Genomic DNA, 18,129 nt, shown 5'->3' with positions numbered 1-18,129 from the left:
CATTTGAGTTGTGTGCTTTCTTTTATGCATTTATATGCTTTTCAAAAGACTGAGAAGTTCACCTTGCTGGGTTTCAGGTAGCAGAGATATCATTCCTAATTGTGAATTAGAAGTCTGACTATTATAGCTGTAACGTTTAACGTGTCAAGTAAAAACATTTCATTAGAGCAAAACTCTATTCCCTTATCAGCAGATAACTAAACAAAATGATTCCAAATGCTTCAGAACTCTGGGGAAATAATGAGAGATAAATCATGTTTAGATTTCTAAATATCTTAAATCCTCCTCCCGCACCCATTTGTGATCACTCATGAATATGCAATCACACCAACTTCTTCTCCAAAAAGCTGATGGTATATATTTGCTGGTAGGATTTAGATACATGTACATTCTCTCAAATCTTGCAGTCCTGGTAATTTTCACCAAGCTGTACGTTGCACTACCATTAAAGTGACCTGAGACTTATATGTAGCAGGATTTCTGCAAACACAAGCAAATAGAAAAGCTGTCAGTCCAAAAAATACTCTGTTTTTTTGGTGATAACTCACTGACGTTTCAGTTGTTGCTGAGCAGTGCTTACGCTAAGTCAAGGACTTTTCAGCTTCTCATGCTGCCCTGCCAGTTAGGAAGCTGGGGGTGCACAAGGAACTGGGGGAGGACGCAGCCAGGACAGCTGGCCAGAGAAGTGTCCCCATACCACATACTATCATGCTGAACAATAAAAATGAGGGATAAAGAAGGAAGGAGTGGACATTAGGAGAGATGCAACTTCTCTTCCCATGAAACAGTTACATGTGATAAGCCCTGCTTTCCTGGAAGTGGCTGTCCACCTGCCTGCTGGTGGGAAGTAGTAAATGAATTCCTTCCTTTGCTTTGCTTGTGCACATGGCTTTTGCTTTACATAGTTAACTGTTGTTATCTCAACATTTGAGTTTTCACACTTTTACCTTTCTGATTCTCTTCCCCCATCTCACCTATGGGGAGTGAGAGAATGGCTGTGCAGTGCTCAGCTGCCTGCTGGAGTTAAAGCATGGCAGCATTTTAAAGGTGACGAATTGTCTATGAGTGTCCACATAATACCACAATGATATCACTTATGATCAATGGATGACTCTTACATTGCTGAAAAATAATAGGCTTAATATAGCCATTCAGTCTTTGGGGGCTGTTGTGTTCCTGAAATTATAGAAACTGCGGAAACTACAACTTACAGAAACTACAATCTTGTATAGCAGTATATATCGCATCAGATATATCTAAAATACTTCTTTCTGTAACATCCCAGAAGTTAAAGCATAGCTTTTTCAGTGCTTCCTCACTTGTGGATTAAAAAAGCAGATTGCAAGGAAGAGTCTTTCAACTCTTACTTACAGCAGAGGTCTACCAATGATATGCATAAGAGTTAGGCATTACTATTGTGTAATTGAAAGCTTTTTGATAAAAAGTTTTAATTAATAGTATGGTTTATCTTTAAAGAGATTGTACCATATGTGACATACTTTGGAGAAGACAGTTCAAGGAGCCCACAATCATCTATATGTTCACTGCATGCTGTGAAAGGATCTTTTTAGTCATGTTTCTTTTTATAGTATAGATCACTAAAGTCCATTTTGATTTTCCTTCACTCTTTTACTGATATCATCTGGGGTTTATGTTGGGGTGGAGAGGAAGGCAAAATTCTGTGTTCTACTGCTCATGGGGATCATTTTGGTCTGCATTGAACTGTTGTGTGGTTGGAGAGAACTGATACTGAGAATTTAATCCAACATTTAACTGTTTTTAAGATCTGTATCTCCTAAATAAACAATGCTGCAAGTGTGTCTTCATTTGCCTCAACCCAAGTGCAACGAAGAGCAAACTAAACTACAGATAAAGAGGAGGAACCCATATAAGAATTGTCTTATTTTCTTGTTCAGCTTTTCTTGAGCTCAAAACAGGGACAAATTGTAGCAAGGTAAATCCTTACTTTTAATACAGGTATCCCATCTATAGCTGCATTTCAAATCCTTATTCTAATTTAGAATGAAGGGGTAAATTTGCTTCCATTAATGGGACAGGTAGGCCATACTCTGTATGATACAGAGTATAATAAAAGTTGCAAATTTAAACAACATATATATGAGGTTAGAGTGTGGTAAGCCACTTGTTATCATGGAAGAGCACCTTAAGCTGTTGTCCTAGTTTTGGCTGGGATAGAGTTAATCTCTCTGGTGGTTGCTATATAATTGCTATACAATACTGTAAGTCATCACTGCTATGGTTGCTGTATGCCATATCAATGGTATTACAGTCAACTGGATTAACAAAAAAATAATTTTGATGGAACTGAGCAAAAAGCAGTGGCGATGGAACCAGAAGTGGCTTCAGCATACAGCAGTTCAACACCAACTCTCCTGCCCTGAAGGACTGTTATAGCAGACGGAGCCCAAAGCCATTGACGAAATGAATTCAACAGCCATTTTGGAAGGATGGTGCATATTGTGGAGAAATTATATGCATCTGTATATGTATCAAAAGACAAGAAAGTTGGTGGTGATTAATTGGGATGTATTGGAAAGTGGGGGGTACTGTGACATAGATGATATAGTATAACGGTGTGGTGTAAATGCCTGAAGTAATTAGGAAAATAAAACTAACATTCACGTTTTTAGGGAAAAGGTACAGCTTTGAAGAGGCTTTCAGGGTAGGGCATAACTGCATTATCTGAGCGTTCCCTAGGCTCCCAACCTTAGATGCTATCGCGCTGGGGAAACTTGGTGTGCTAGCTCTAAGGAACACCACGGAGCGTGGAGTGGAGTGGAGACACCACGGCTAGGCTCTGTGATCAGGTGGGACCTCGATTGTTCTTGTGCACAAAGCAGCACTTTTTGCCACCCTAAGCCAAAGACCTGTCATGTTTTGACAAATGCTGTACCCTAGTGTTCTTTTTGCTCATTATAATATCATTATAATACCAAAACACACCTCCATCCCAAAAGCTACCCGCCTCCAAGGTGCGACCACCCCTCACTGAGCATGCGCTCTGAATTTCTCGGAGCCTATTACTTTAAACGGAGACGGGAAAACTTTACACCAATCATAACTAAGATATGCTTGACTAGAGCCACTCAAGCTCCACCTAAAAGATAGAAAATAATATAAATTGCCCCAAGAGAGAGGGGATGTTAGGGAAGATACCATCGTCAGGGGAGATACCATCCCGAGGACATACAGCATCCTTAGGACCTCCTGACTCCTGGGATCAGTCGACGGGCTGAGCCTCTCTTCCCCCCCCATTGGGACGCCTTTGGGTGAGATCTGAATATTTGCTTATAAATCTCTATATAGAGTCTTTGATCCTTTCAACGCGTTTATTTCTAGGCTGTGCACCCATAACACTTATAACACCTATAACACCTATAACACCTGTAACACCTGTAACACCTGTAACACCTGTAACACCTGTAACATCTATATCATCTATAACATCTGTAACACCTGTAACATCTGTAACATCTGTAACACCTGTCACATCTATAACACCTATAACACCTATAACGCCTGTGTATTTCATACATACTAACTTGCTTTTGCAGACAGTCACTATCGCCGGCAATCCAAAAGAACCTGATTATCTGTTGCTGTAATAAACCATACTTGATTGCATTGTGATAGCTTTCATTAATGCGACTTGGGTGAGGGTGATTATCCGTGATAATTCAGTGTTCTGAATCTAACCAGACCCCCAGACGGTTAATGCATTGTTGGTGAATGTCTGAACGGACCCCCAGGTGGTTAATACGTTTTTGGTGAATGTCTGAGTGGACCCCCAGGCGGTTATTACGTTTTTGGTGAATGTCCGAACGGACCCCCAGTTTTGGTGAATGTCCGACTGGTTCAGTACTCTGAATCCAAACGGGCCCGTGACGGTTAATCAGCTACACCCCTTTAACGCGACAGTAAAATTGGCGTAGTCGGCAGGATTGCTATGGATAAACTTCTGCAAAAATACAAATGTGCCCCTTCCCAGGCGGGGAAGGAATGGGCCCAAAAGTTTTGGAAAGATGAGGAAAAGGTGGTGGAGCGCATTGAGCAGTGTCAGGCTTCACGAAAGATTGGTCTAAGAAAGGGTAAAAGTGCGATTTGTGCTGTGTTAGGAGCTTGTTTGACTTGTGCTCAGCAAGAAGCTAAGGAAACTCCTGCTCCCAAACTGATCTCTGATGCGGAACATAGCGCTTTGAAATCAGAGAATGAAATATTGAAGTCATCATTGGCCTTTGAAAGGGAGACAGGAAAGGCATTAGGAGTTAGAGTGGATAAACTCGTGAGTGAAAATAATTATCTTAAACAATTGCTGGAAAGGGTTAGTCATCTGTTAACTAAAATACAGCCTTGCGCTCCGGTTAAGCAGATTCGTAGACTGTTGTATAATGCAGACCCTGAAAGTTGGGATGGTGATATCTGGTCTGACGATGATGATGGTGTTGAAGAGGTTTCTGACCCTGAACCTCAATCGATTTCCTTGAGACCTTTGGTTAAGACTGAGACTACTGTTGATGACAATGATGAAATCCGCACTACTGTGCGAACGATCCCGTGGTCGCCGGCGGAGTTGATTAAAATACAGGAGAAGTTCTCAAGGCGACCAGGGGAATCGGAAGTGGAATATGTGTGGCGAGTTTCTCTTGAAGGAGGAGATCGAATTATGTTGAGTAAGGAAGAAGCAGGTGGCTTTTGGGGACCTGGAGTATTTTTAACCACCACACCAGGAGACCATAGTTATTCTATCACTGCACGGGCAGCATATTGGGCAGGTGGTATAGATCCCCAAGAGAGAGGGGAACCTCTGGAAATTAGAGCTACAGGCTATTCTGACCTGGCTGTTGCAGTACAAAAAGCAGCCTGTATTCAGGCGATATATGAAAGAGATGAATTTAGGAAATCCCCGATGTTAGCTCCTATTGATCCGGTTCGGTTAACCCCTCTTATCCGTGGGCTCCCTGATTGTCTTAAAATGTTTGTAGCAAACACCCAGGATCGTATACAAGCTGCTCATAGGGATGGTGATCGTGGTCGTAGGCGAAATCCAAACTTTCCTATTCCCACATGGAGTGAATTTGTCCAAGACCTAGATAAATACGGACGCCGAATGGGCTGGATTAATTCATCCAGTATTAAGCCCCAAGATCACTCTCGGCGAGTCCGCCAAATCCACACTAAAAATCCCAGATATCCCAAATTCAAAGAGAGATTGAAACCTAATAGGGAACGAGGTGAGTTGTGGTGTCGGCAAAAAAACTCTTATCCCCGGGGAGGGCAATGAGCCACCCTGCTCGGCAGGTATTAGCAATTCAATGGCTCTCTAATGAACACTCTGACCCTATCATCATCATTCCTGTTGAACCCCCCAAAATATTGGTAAACTTTCTTATTGAAACCAGGACCCAAATGTCAGTAATTACACATGCAACAGCACAAACCCTGAGCATAACACCTGGTCAATGCAGGGTTAAATTCACGGGAATCAATGGTGTGGAAAAACAATGCCCCACTGCAAAAATTTCACTCTGGTTGCCAGAGGAACAAAAATTAACCAGGATAGAAGTATTAGTTGGTGCTGCATATACTAATATTTTAGGATTTGACATACTGCATGGTTGTATGTGAAAACTCCCTGATGGAACTGTGTGGAGTTTCGCGACACATCAAAGGGTTTCAGGCACCATGAGACTGAGCCTGTTACAAACATCCATACCCTTATCCCCTGCTAAAATATCGGCAATATCTGTTGTCAGCAGCAGCACTTATGGGGATTGACGGGGTGGTAACAGAATTGGAAAAAAGAGACATTATTAAAAGGACCCATTCACCTTACAATTCACCAGTGTGGCCAGTAAAGAAACCAACCAGGCAATGGCATTTTACAGTGAAATACAGACAGCTGAATGCTAACACTACACCTTTGACTGCCACAGTTCCAAACATGGCAGAGATAGTGAAAGCCCTCTGTGTTTCTAACAGTAGCAATAGTGCTAACTACTTCCAAATATTTCTACGCATGGGAAATCAAAGATTGCTATTTCACCCTCTTTCTAACCCTGCCGGTTGAATACAACCGAGCATATTTTATTTTCTTTTGTGTTCACAGGAACCCTGAGCGAACTGTATATGGACAGCTGGAAGATGACGAATCAACAGTTTGGATTAATGATGCTATGCTTTACCCTGACCTTGATGCAATTACAGACCTTAAAGGAAACTTAGCTACTGTGGCTGTGCATGGAGCTGAGGTGTTTCACCATGGCATTTAACCATGTATTGTCACAGTATAGTACAGTCACTGTAACATCTCAAAACAGAAAGGACCTAAATCTCTCTACTTTAGTTCTACATGGAAACAAAATATTTTCAAAAGATGAATGGAGTTGGAACAATTCTCTAAGAATGGCTGAACTTTAAGCCATGTCTGGACAGACAATACAAATTGGTTGCCAAATAACTAAAATAACTGAACCAAATTTTGATTGCTGGTACAATTTTACTTTCACCAAACCTATAATTGTGTACTGTCTCTGAGGCTACAGAGGCACAGAATTACTATTTGAATTCATGGTCAAAGGATAAGAAGCCTCTGCCCCTGCAGATATTTGAAAATGAACCGACTCAGCCTCCCATTGGTCTAACTCCTTCCATCTTCAACACAGGTCCTTACATAATTAAAATTGTGGGAAAACAACAAATTCTCTTTGACCCTAGTTGGTCCCTAAAAAAGGGCCACAGGATGCAACTGGGTTATTAGGGACAGGATTAGGTATATTAAATAGCATTGATGCTGAGGTTTTAATGAGTAGAGCAACTGCTACTACAGATGACCTAAGGAAATTGGAACAACCAATAAAATTATCCTTATTGGCTTTAGGAGCAAATCAATGGCTTCTATCAGATGTTTTGCCCCATTGGGAACAAATTGAGGAAAATGATCATCAATTAATTGTAAATGCCCTTGGAAAAGCCCAAGGCAATACCTCCCTTGCCTTGAGCTGTATCCAAGCGCAGTTATGGATACAATCTGTAGCAGCAGCTATTATTAGAGAAGGAGAAGGAGGAACTTTGCCCACTGAAATTCGAAAATTGATTTGGGATAATGCTTCAGAATTTGAAAAAGAATTTCAAGCTTGGTGGCAATTAGTCAACTTTACCCATTATGCAGAAAATGATAAAATTGTTGCCTTTATACTTACTATAAGTAATGCCACCGTATACAATGTATATCCAATCATTGCATTAGGACTCAACCATAATGGAACTATACTTTATCCTAAAGAGCATAAAGTATGGGCCCATCAAAAGGGAGGAAAGTGGCAAACAATTGATGTAAATGCATGCATTGTGCGTGAACAAAAAGGTTTCATCTGTGAAAGTAACACACTGGAATCTCAAGACATTTGTCTTGACACTGAGCAAAATATTTGCCACTTCGAGATACATCCTAATGAAACCCTTGAAACTGTACTTATATATATTGGGAAAGGTTGTGTTTGTATGAGAACTCATTGTGATTCTATAGTCGTAGATGATACAGTGGTAGATACCAGTAATCACTCTAATGTTTGTGTTTGCAATTTTACCAAAATTCTAGGATGTGATTTTAAATACTCAGCTCCTGTCACTTCTTATCAACTTATTGCATCTAATTATATTCTGCTTCATGAACTGCTGCCTACTCCTATTGGAATGAACCTCACCTTGGTGAAGAAATCGCTGGTACATGAGGACCTGAAGCAGCTGATGACACAAGTCCGAGAAAATGGACAAAAGACTCTGATTACTGTCCATCATGATGCACAAGAAATACATCAAGTGATGGAAAGAGTGAAGAGAGATGAGAGACACCGTTGGTGGGACACTTTGTTTGGATGGTCGCCAGCTGCCAAGGGAATCTTCAACAAGATGCTTCACCCTGTTATTGTTCTGCTAATACTCACTGTATTATGTTTTATACTGACAATTAGTTTGTATGTTAAACTCTGGTTTATGATGAAACGTTTAGCATCCCTACACAATGTACATACACTCGATAAACCTCAAACCGAGAATGTATGTGATATCCCCGACATATTTCAACTGTCGTGAAGCTTGAGTGACTATAGTCACGGGGTGGATTATGTGGTGTAAATGCCTGAAGTAATTAGGAAAATAAAACTAACATTCACGTTTTTAGGGAAAAGGTACAGCTTTGAAGAGGCTTTCAGGGTAGGGCATAACTGCATTATCTGAGCGTTCCCTAGGCTCCCAACCTTAGATGCTATCGCGCTGGGGAAACTTGGTGTGCTAGCTCTAAGGAACACCACGGAGCGTGGAGTGGAGTGGAGACACCACGGCTAGGCTCTGTGATCAGGTGGGACCTCGATTGTTCTTGTGCACAAAGCAGCACTTTTTGCCACCCTAAGCCAAAGACCTGTCATGTTTTGACAAATGCTGTACCCTAGTGTTCTTTTTGCTCATTATAATATCATTATAATACCAAAACACACCTCCATCCCAAAAGCTACCCGCCTCCAAGGTGCGACCACCCCTCACTGAGCATGCGCTCTGAATTTCTCGGAGCCTATTACTTTAAACGGAGACGGGAAAACTTTACACCAATCATAACTAAGATATGCTTGACTAGAGCCACTCAAGCTCCACCTAAAAGATAGAAAATAATATAAATTGCCCCAAGAGAGAGGGGATGTTAGGGAAGATACCATCGTCAGGGGAGATACCATCCCGAGGACATACAGCATCCTTAGGACCTCCTGACTCCTGGGATCAGTCGACGGGCTGAGCCTCTCTTCCCCCCCCATTGGGACGCCTTTGGGTGAGATCTGAATATTTGCTTATAAATCTCTATATAGAGTCTTTGATCCTTTCAACGCGTTTATTTCTAGGCTGTGCACCCATAACACTTATAACACCTATAACACCTATAACACCTGTAACACCTGTAACACCTGTAACACCTGTAACACCTGTAACATCTATATCATCTATAACATCTGTAACACCTGTAACATCTGTAACATCTGTAACACCTGTCACATCTATAACACCTATAACACCTATAACGCCTGTGTATTTCATACATACTAACTTGCTTTTGCAGACAGTCACTATCGCCGGCAATCCAAAAGAACCTGATTATCTGTTGCTGTAATAAACCATACTTGATTGCATTGTGATAGCTTTCATTAATGCGACTTGGGTGAGGGTGATTATCCGTGATAATTCAGTGTTCTGAATCTAACCAGACCCCCAGACGGTTAATGCATTGTTGGTGAATGTCTGAACGGACCCCCAGGTGGTTAATACGTTTTTGGTGAATGTCTGAGTGGACCCCCAGGCGGTTATTACGTTTTTGGTGAATGTCCGAACGGACCCCCAGTTTTGGTGAATGTCCGACTGGTTCAGTACTCTGAATCCAAACGGGCCCGTGACGGTTAATCAGCTACACCCCTTTAACGCGACAAACGGGTGTTTTTTGTCCTTGTTTCAGCTGGGATGGAGTTAATTTTCTTACTGCTGCTATGTTTAGGATGATAATAATGCTGCTAACATGCTGATGTTTCAGTTGTTGCTGAGCAGTGCTTACGCTAAGCCAAGGCCTTTTCAGCTTCTCATGCTGCCCTGCCAGCGAGGAGGTTGGTGGTGCACAAGGAGCTGGGAGGGGACACAGCCAGGACAGCTGGCCCTAGGGGGCCAGAGGGGTGTCCCATACCACATGGCATCATACTGGACAATAGGAACAGGGGAGTTGGCCTGGGGGTCTGTCACTGCTCAGGGTCTGGCTGTGCATCAGTGATGAGCAACTGAATTGTGCATCATGTTCTTTGTATATGCCTTTATCATCATTATCATTATTCTTAACATTGTTACTACTACTACTACTACTACTACTACCACTATGTTTTTTCCCTTCATTTTATGTCTTATTAAACTTGTCTTCATCTCAACCCACAAGTTTTACCTTCTTCCAATTTTCTCTCCCATCCCACTGAGGGGGAGTAAGCAAATGTCTGTCTGGTACTGAGCTGCCTGCTGGGTTACACTACAGCAGCTGCTGTGCTACAATCCTGTTTTTCTTCCCTTTCTTTCTCAGGCACAAGTTCTTATGCAGCTGAGTAGGAAAGCAAGTTAGGGAGCTGATTCAACAGAAAACTAGAATTACTGAAGAGGATTGATTAAATTACAGAAATTTGAATTAGTTCTTTTAATTGACAATTGTGTTTGTATATAGCCATATAGCAATGGGGTAAGAACAGTTAGCCCAGTAGGGTGAAATAGGCTTCTAAGCTTTCATTGAAACTGTGTCCTCAGGCAGGACTGATTGGTATAAAGGTAGTCACCTTTTGCTATTAAAACAAGTGTTATATGTAAATACAAATATTTTCCTGAGCAGTTAGAGTGCTAACTTTGCAGTTTAAACACCAATCAGTGCAAAACAAACAAACCAACAAACCCCACACATAGCTTATATAAAGTTGAGATGCTGTGAAAAATACTCCTTGAAAGTGTCAGGGAGTTAGAAATCAATGTAATTTGTGTGCACAGTGTCATGGCTTCACAGTCAGCTCGAGCATGTGCTGCATGTAAGAGACTGTAAACCAGTGTTTCCTCTGGCCTGACATCTTCATCACACCGTTCCCTCATATTGTCCCAAGCATGCATGACCTTGTGGTGGATAGGATTACTGAAGAGTAATCAGTTAAAGTTAAACCTGGAAGGAGGCAAAGGTTGCTTTTTTCTTGAAACAGCTTCTGCTTGGTTTACTGGATGAGGGCTTGGCTGGGCACAAGCGAGAGGCAGTCTTTCTCTTTCGCTGTCAGCACCTGTGGATCTACAAAGCAAGTTGAAGTGTGGGAGCTGTGAGGCCTCTGCCTAACCTCCTAAGCTGTGAGGAGTGAACCTCCACACAAGAACATAAGAATGGCTCTGCTGGCTCAGACCCAGGGCCCATCCAGCACAGCCATGCCTCTGGAGGTCTGCAGGGCAGTAAGATGTCAGGAGCTGAGTCAAAAAGAAGAACTGCTGAACAGGGCACACGACCAACAGATAGACATTAGTTGTGGCTGGGGAAGTTTGTCACATTGCACCGCCACATGAGTGATATGCTATGGAGCTGCCACAATGTGCCTTGAAGCCCAGAGGAAAAAGGAAGGGGACGGGGACAAATGAAGGCAGGAGGAGCTATACTCATTGCCACCTGTGAGAAAAACTGCTGCTACTAAATGTTAATCTGTAACTCAATATGCATATGTGACAGCAACAAAGTGCTTATAGGCAGGTATCCACAGATGAGTAAAAACAATACAAGCATGTACTATATGCCCCAAAGTACTCTCCCAACATCCAGTTATTTTCAGCACAAGGGCTTCATTAAATCTGATGTGGTTCGTCTATTTTAGTAGCATCATTTAGGTGTCTTGCTGTGAAAATGAAAATCATTTAACTTGCTTTGAATCAGGATCATACAAACAGAATAATTAAGGTTGAAAGAATCTCCAAGATCATCTAGTCCAATCATCACCCTACAAACAATGTCACCCACTAAACTGTGTTCCTAAGCATCACATCCAGACTTTCTTTGAACACCCCCAGGGATGGTGACTCCACCACCTCTCTGGGCAACCCGTTCCAATGCCTGACTGCTCTTTCTAAGGAGAAATGTCTCCTCATTTCCAACCTAAACCTCCCGTGGTGCAAATTGAGGCCATTCTCTCAAGTCCTACCACTGGTTATCTGTGAGAAGAGTCTGACCCCCAGCTCCCCACACCTTCCTTTCAGGGAGTTGTAGAGAGCAGTAAGGCCTCCCCTGAGCCTCCTCTTCTCTAGACTAAACAACCCCAGTGCCCTCAGCAGCTCCCCATAGGACTTTTGTTCCAGACCCTTCACTGGCTTCATAGCCCTTCTCTAGGCATGCTCCAGGGCCTCGATGTCCTTCTTGTACTGAAGGGCCCAAAGCTGAACACAGTACTCGAGGCGCAGCCTCACCAAAGCAGAGTACAGGGGGATGATCACCTCCCTGGTCCTGCTGGTTACCCTATTCCTGACACAAGCCAGGATGCTGTTGGCTTTCTTGGCCACCTGGGCACACTGCTGGCTCATGTTCAGGTGAGCATCAATCAATACCCCCAGATTCTTTTCCTCTGCACAACTTCCAAGCCAGTCTGCCACAAGCTTGTAGCATTGTATGGGGTTGTTGTGGCCAAAGTGCAGGACCTGGCACTTAACCATTTTGAACCTCATCCCATTGGCCTCTGCCCATCAACCCTAACCTGTCCAGGTCCCTCTGCAGGGCCTTCCTACCCTCTGGCAGATGGACACTTCCCCCAAACTTGGCATCATCTGCAAACTTATTGAGGGTGCACTCAATTTCCTCATCCATATCATCAATAAAGATATTAAAGAATACGGGCCCCAACACGTATCCCTGGGGAACACCACTCATGACCAGCTGGATTCCACTCCATTCTTCACCACTTTCTGGGCCTGGCTGTCCAGCCAGTTTTTAACCCAGCAAAGAGTGTGCCTGCCCAAGCCATGGGCTGACAGCTTCTCCTGGAAAATACTGTGGGAGGCTGTGTCTAAGGCTTTGCTGACATCTATGTAGACTATGTCAACAGGCTTTCCCTCATCCACCAGGAAGGTGACCTGGTCATAGGAGGAGATGAGATTGGTCAGGCAGGATTTGCCTTTCATGAACCCATGCTGACTGAAAGGTTCATGAAAGGTTCATGCTGATCCCATGGTTGTCCCATATGTGCTGCTTGATTGCATTGAAGATGACCTGTTCCATCACCTTTCCTGGCACTGAGGTCAGGCTGACAGGCCTGGGTCCTCCTTACAACCCTTCTTATAGATGGCCATCATGTTGGCAAGCCTCCAGTCATCCAGAACCTCTCCAGTTGACCATGACCACTGTTAGATGCTGGGAAGTGGCCCAGCAATCACATCTGCCAAATCCCTCTGCAGCCTCGGGTGGATCCCATCAGGTCCCATGGACTTGTGACAGTCCAGGTGGAGCAGCAGGTCTCCACTGTTTCTGTTTCCACCAGAACATGGGGGGGGGGGGGTTCTTCTCCCTGCCCCAGACTTCCAGGTCAGGAGGCTGAGTACCCCAAAGATACATGGTCTGACTAATAAAAACAGATGTAAAGAAGACACTAAGAACTTCAGCCTTTTCCTTATCCTCAGTAGTCATGTTCCCCCCTGAGTCCAGTAAAGGATGGAGATTCTCCCTGGCACTCCTCTTACTGTTAATATATTTGTAAAAACATTTTTGTTATCCTTAAATATAGTGGCCAGGTTCGGCTTGTGCTGGGCTTTAGCCTTCTGATTTTCTCTCTGCGCATGCTGGCAACTTCCTTGTACTCTCCCTGTGTTGCCTGTCCCTTCTTCCAATGGACAAAAATTCTGTTTTTCTCCTGGACTCTCAGCAAACGTACCCTGTTCAGCCATACCAGCCTTCTTCCCCACCGGCTCCTCTTACGGCACACAGGGATAGCTTGCTCCTTCACTTTTAAGACTTCCTTCCTGAGGAGCATCCAGCCTTCCTGGACCCCTTTGATCCTTATCCACTAATACTACCTTATCATTCCCAGCCCCAGGCTCAACAGCATTGAAACACTCTCTAATATAGAAACACACCACTGCCCCTCCTTAGATTCACGTTCCTTCTGAAGAGCTTGCAGCCATCCATTGCAGCACTGCAGTCATGGGACTGGTCCCACCACATTTCATTGATGGCGACTAGGTCATAGTTTGCCTGCCGCACAACGGCTTCCAGATCCTCCTGTTTGTTGCCCATGCTGTGTGCATTAGTGTAGATGCACTTCAGTTGCGTCATCGCCCTAGCCCCCAGCATTACTCCCCTGGGCTCATCTCTACTGAGCCTCATTTCTGCTATCTTCCTTTGGTGGATTTAGCTCTCAAAGGGTAAGTGGATGAATGAGTCCCTAACTGCCTTACCCTTCCCACTTGCAATTTTGTAGGCTACTGGCAATTTCTCTCCCTCTCAGCTAATTTTCAGGTTGAGGAGTCTTGGCCAATTCATTCACTCCAGTATTGACACAATTCGCCAAGGCCTTAACCTACCTGTGTGCTGTTCCTCAGCTACACACAACATTCAAGCCACAGATGAGTGTGATGACTTCTATTTTGTTCCCTGATGCTTTCCCAATAGCTCCTAATGTTTGATTTTATTTTCTTTCTGCTCTGGAAAACTGTTTTGATGTTTTCATGCAACTGCTTGTAACTTCAGCATATCACTCCTGACCAGTTACGGTAAATTTGCAACATACATAATTCTGCATACAATTGTTTTTGCATACATAATTCTGTATGGCAAGCTAGGACATTTTTCCTCTATGTGCCTTACTTTACAGTTATTCTTGTTTGTTTCATCTGTCTTTTCATTGCTCGGTCAGTCTTACAAGGTTCTTCTGCAATTATTTGCAGCCTGCCTAAGTCCCCACTGTCTTGACTAACTTTGTGTCTTTGGCAAACTTTTATTCCTCACTGCTCAAACTTTTTCAGAACACTTATGAATATGCAGAACAGTACAGGTCCAACACCACTCTGGTGAAATCTGTACTTTGTGGAGACCAACCATTTTCCTCTTGCCTTTTGTTTTCTGTCTTCTCCTGTTAATTTTTCCAGAGGACTTTCCCTCTTATTCCACAGCTGCTTAGTTTTCTTTAAAAGCCTTTGATTGGTAATTTTGCAGGAAGTGTCTTGGATATCTGGGTGAACTACCTGCTGGATCACACTTATCTTCATGTGTGTCCTTCATCTTCCCGAAACTCCAAAATGTTATTAAGCCCAGATTTTTCTTTACAAAAGCTAAGGTGACTTTGCCCCAAAAGATGTAAAAGTTCCTCAGTGATGACTCTAGACAAAAACTCCAATAGCTGGCTCAGTACAGATATCTGGCTCATGGGATCAGAATTCCATGGACCCTGAAGAACTTGCTTTTAATTATGCATTGGCTCCTAGCATTCAAGTGCAATTTTTGCAAGAGGCAACATACTGCTGTTATGAATTCAGCTATTTTTTTCTGAGTTTTCTCAGTAATCCTGGTTGAATACCATCTGGACCCAACAATTTAACATTCATTCTGTAATGCCTGAAGACATGTAGCACCTGTCTAGATAGGTTACTACTGTAACAGTGCTTTGGGACTCAGGTTTCATTATCACAGAATCACAGAATGGTAGAGATTGGAAGGGACCTCTGGAGGTCATCTGGTCCAAGTCCTCAGTTACCTACAGCTGGTCACCCAAAATTTGAATCAATTTTGTTGATTCAAAAATAGCCAGGAGGGAATGTGTTACCTATGTTTTTTTCTCAGGAGTACTAACATTCTGTAGATGTACAGATAAACATTTTCCAGGTGCTGTTTGCTGGCAGGACCAGTATAACAGGCTGACTACATAGTCAGCTCTCTGTTATCTAGGCCAAAGGAGGTGGAGATGCTTTGGATAATGGAAAAAAATGCTACTGACTGTGAAGGATATATTGATTGCCCTGCAGAGACACTGTGACTTGGATCCATCAGGACAAAATTATCCGGTGTTAACCAGTATGACATAAGCTTCACAGTGTGGCTGCAACCAGCTTTCCTGATTGTCTGTCTCTGTGGTGGCCAGAAGAAGGACGAAAGGTATATGTGGTCCATGCACAGTGATGTGTTTACATGGAGATAGATGGGATCATAGCAGTGCTGGAATCCATAAACCATTCAGAACTATTGGTGTGATTCAAACACCGGAAAAGAGCCAGTTTAAGGCTACTAGGGTCTACCTGAGATTATCTACCTGGACTTGTGCAAATTGTTTGACACTGTCCTGCACAACACCCTCGTCTCTTAATTGGAGAGACATGGATTTAATAGATGGACCACTCAGTAGGCAAGGAATTGGCTGAATGGTCGTACTTAAAAGAGATGCAGTCAAGAGCTCAATGTTCAGGTAGAGACCAGTGACGAGTGATGTTCCTTGGAGGTCCAGATTAGAACCAATATTATTGTCTTTGTTGGCGACACGGACAGTCACATTGTGTACACTTTCAGCAAGTTGTGCCAGGGGTGTTTAGCTTGCATATTAGGAAAAAATTCTTCACGGAAAGCACTGTGAAGTACAGGCTGCCCAGGGAAGAAGTTGAGTCACCATCTCTGGATGTCTTAAAAAAAAATGTGTAGAACTTAGTGACTTAGTTTAATAGTGGTCTTGGTAGTTCTAGGTTAAAAGTTGGACTAGATGTCTTAGATCCCTTTTCCAGCCTAAATGATTCTATGATTCTGTCTGTGGCTGACACCAACCTCTGTGCTCTCCCATGCTGGAGGGAAGGGATGCCTTCCACTGGGACTTCAACAGGCTTGAGAGGTGGGCCTGTGTGAACATGAGGTTCAACAAGACCAAGCACAAGTTCCTGCTTCTGGGTCAGGGCAATCCCAAGCACCAATACAGGATGGGTGGAGAGTGGAGAGAAGGCCCTGAGGAAAAGGATCTGGGGGTGTTGGTTGATGGGAAGCTCAACATGAGCCAGCAATGTGAGCTTGCAGCTCAGAAAGCCAATCATACCCTGGGCTGCACCAAGAGAAGAGTGGCCAGCAGGCTGGGGGAAGTGATTCTCCCCCCCCTGCTCTGCTCTCATGAAATCCCACCTGGAGTGCTGCATTCAGCTCTGGGATCCCCAGTATAAGGAGGACATCGGACTGAGTCCAGAGGGTCATAGGGATGATCAGAGGGCTGGAGCTCCTTTCCTATGAAGACAGGCTTGGGACATTGGGGTTATTCAGCTTGGAGAAGAAAAGGATCTAGTGGGAAGTGTCCCCACTCACGGTAGGGGGTGTGGTAGCTAGATGATCTTTAAGGTCCCTTCCAACCCAAACCATTCTGTGATTAGGTGATTCTGTGATTCTGTGATTCTGTGATTCTGTGATTCTGTGATTCTGTGATCTGTGCTGTTACTGAGCTGCTAGGTTCTTTCAGATCCAAGCTCCAGTGTATGTGCTTCAATAGAGAGGCAATATACCTAAATGCAAACATATTTACAATTTGACTGTATTTCTGGGCTGGACATGTCCACTCCCATCTCTCTGTGTGTCCTGCTTTCCTGTCACATATGCTGCCAGCTGTTGAATGTTGTGTGAGTCAGCCTAATACTCACCTGGGTGTTTTGTTTTGCCACAGCAAACTCCAGTAGACAAGCCATGTGAGAGAAACAGCGCAATCTCTGATTGCCAGAGCCATGTTAGCAGGAGTCCTAATGTGACTGTAACACAAAGGCTGCACCTTTACATGTAAAACTTGTTCTATGTAGTCTCTGTGGGATTGTTACACTGGTTGAGAAGTATAGGTATGCTAATAAAGTTATGTTAGTATTTGGAGTACTTTACCAGCACAGTCTGTTGGTAGCATGCTCATCATATGGATTAAATCTTATTCTTTTGTTTGTTCTGAAGGTGTCAATAATATACAGTAACAGGCATTAATGAGCACCTGTGTAATGAGGCAAGATGACAAAATGTGGGAGGAGAAGAAAAGCATACATGTGAGCAGTCTGCATTTAGAAGTTAAGAGAAATGACCCAGTAGGACAGCAACTCTCATCTCTATTGGTTGGTAACTCCAGGTAAGGCAGCCCCCAAAACATGCCCATTATGTCAGACAGCTCTGTGTGACAGACAGAACTGTGGCACAGGGGGATGCTGTTCATAATTTATGGCAGTTATAAAGACCAGTGTATAATTATTCCTAAGGTTGGCAAGATTTTAACTGTCAAGCATTACATCCGTCAAATGACAAGTGCTCTGGCTGAGAACAAGCATTAGGTGGCATGTGAGAGAATGTCTACCTATTGCAGTTACCAGCTATGTTTGGTTCAGTTCTGGAAACTGAATGTTCAGCATGTTTGAGAATGAACTTTCAGTGCAGTTTACTTGCTTCACCCCACATTACAGCGCTTCTCAGCTCTCTGGTCATGCAGAGGAAGAAACCAGTGCATGGAGGTATTTCTGCAGTGAGGGACACCATCAACATTCAGTTTTTCTCTAAAAGGGGTCTGGATTCAGGGTATTAGTATTTCTGGTGCTGTGTCTTAGCAGCAGGGG

The 18,129-nt window shown here is 43.4% G+C and overlaps 1 long non-coding RNA gene across 1 annotated transcript; it reads left to right on the top strand.

The window, feature by feature from the left end:
- The first annotated feature begins 3,331 nt into the window (after window positions 1-3,331).
- Window positions 3,332-3,918, top strand: LOC137848427 (uncharacterized). The gene is made up of 2 exons (XR_011091344.1): window positions 3,332-3,770; window positions 3,813-3,918. It is a non-coding gene; the product is annotated as an uncharacterized lncRNA (long non-coding RNA).
- Window positions 3,919-18,129: the final 14,211 nt, after the last annotated feature.

The sequence above is a fragment of the Anas acuta genome, chromosome Z (assembly GCF_963932015.1).
Source record: "Anas acuta chromosome Z, bAnaAcu1.1, whole genome shotgun sequence".
In the NCBI taxonomy this organism is placed as follows: Eukaryota; Metazoa; Chordata; class Aves; order Anseriformes; family Anatidae; genus Anas; species Anas acuta.
The sequence above is the reverse complement of the archived record's forward strand: the minus strand, read 5'-3'. Positions and strand labels throughout refer to the sequence as shown.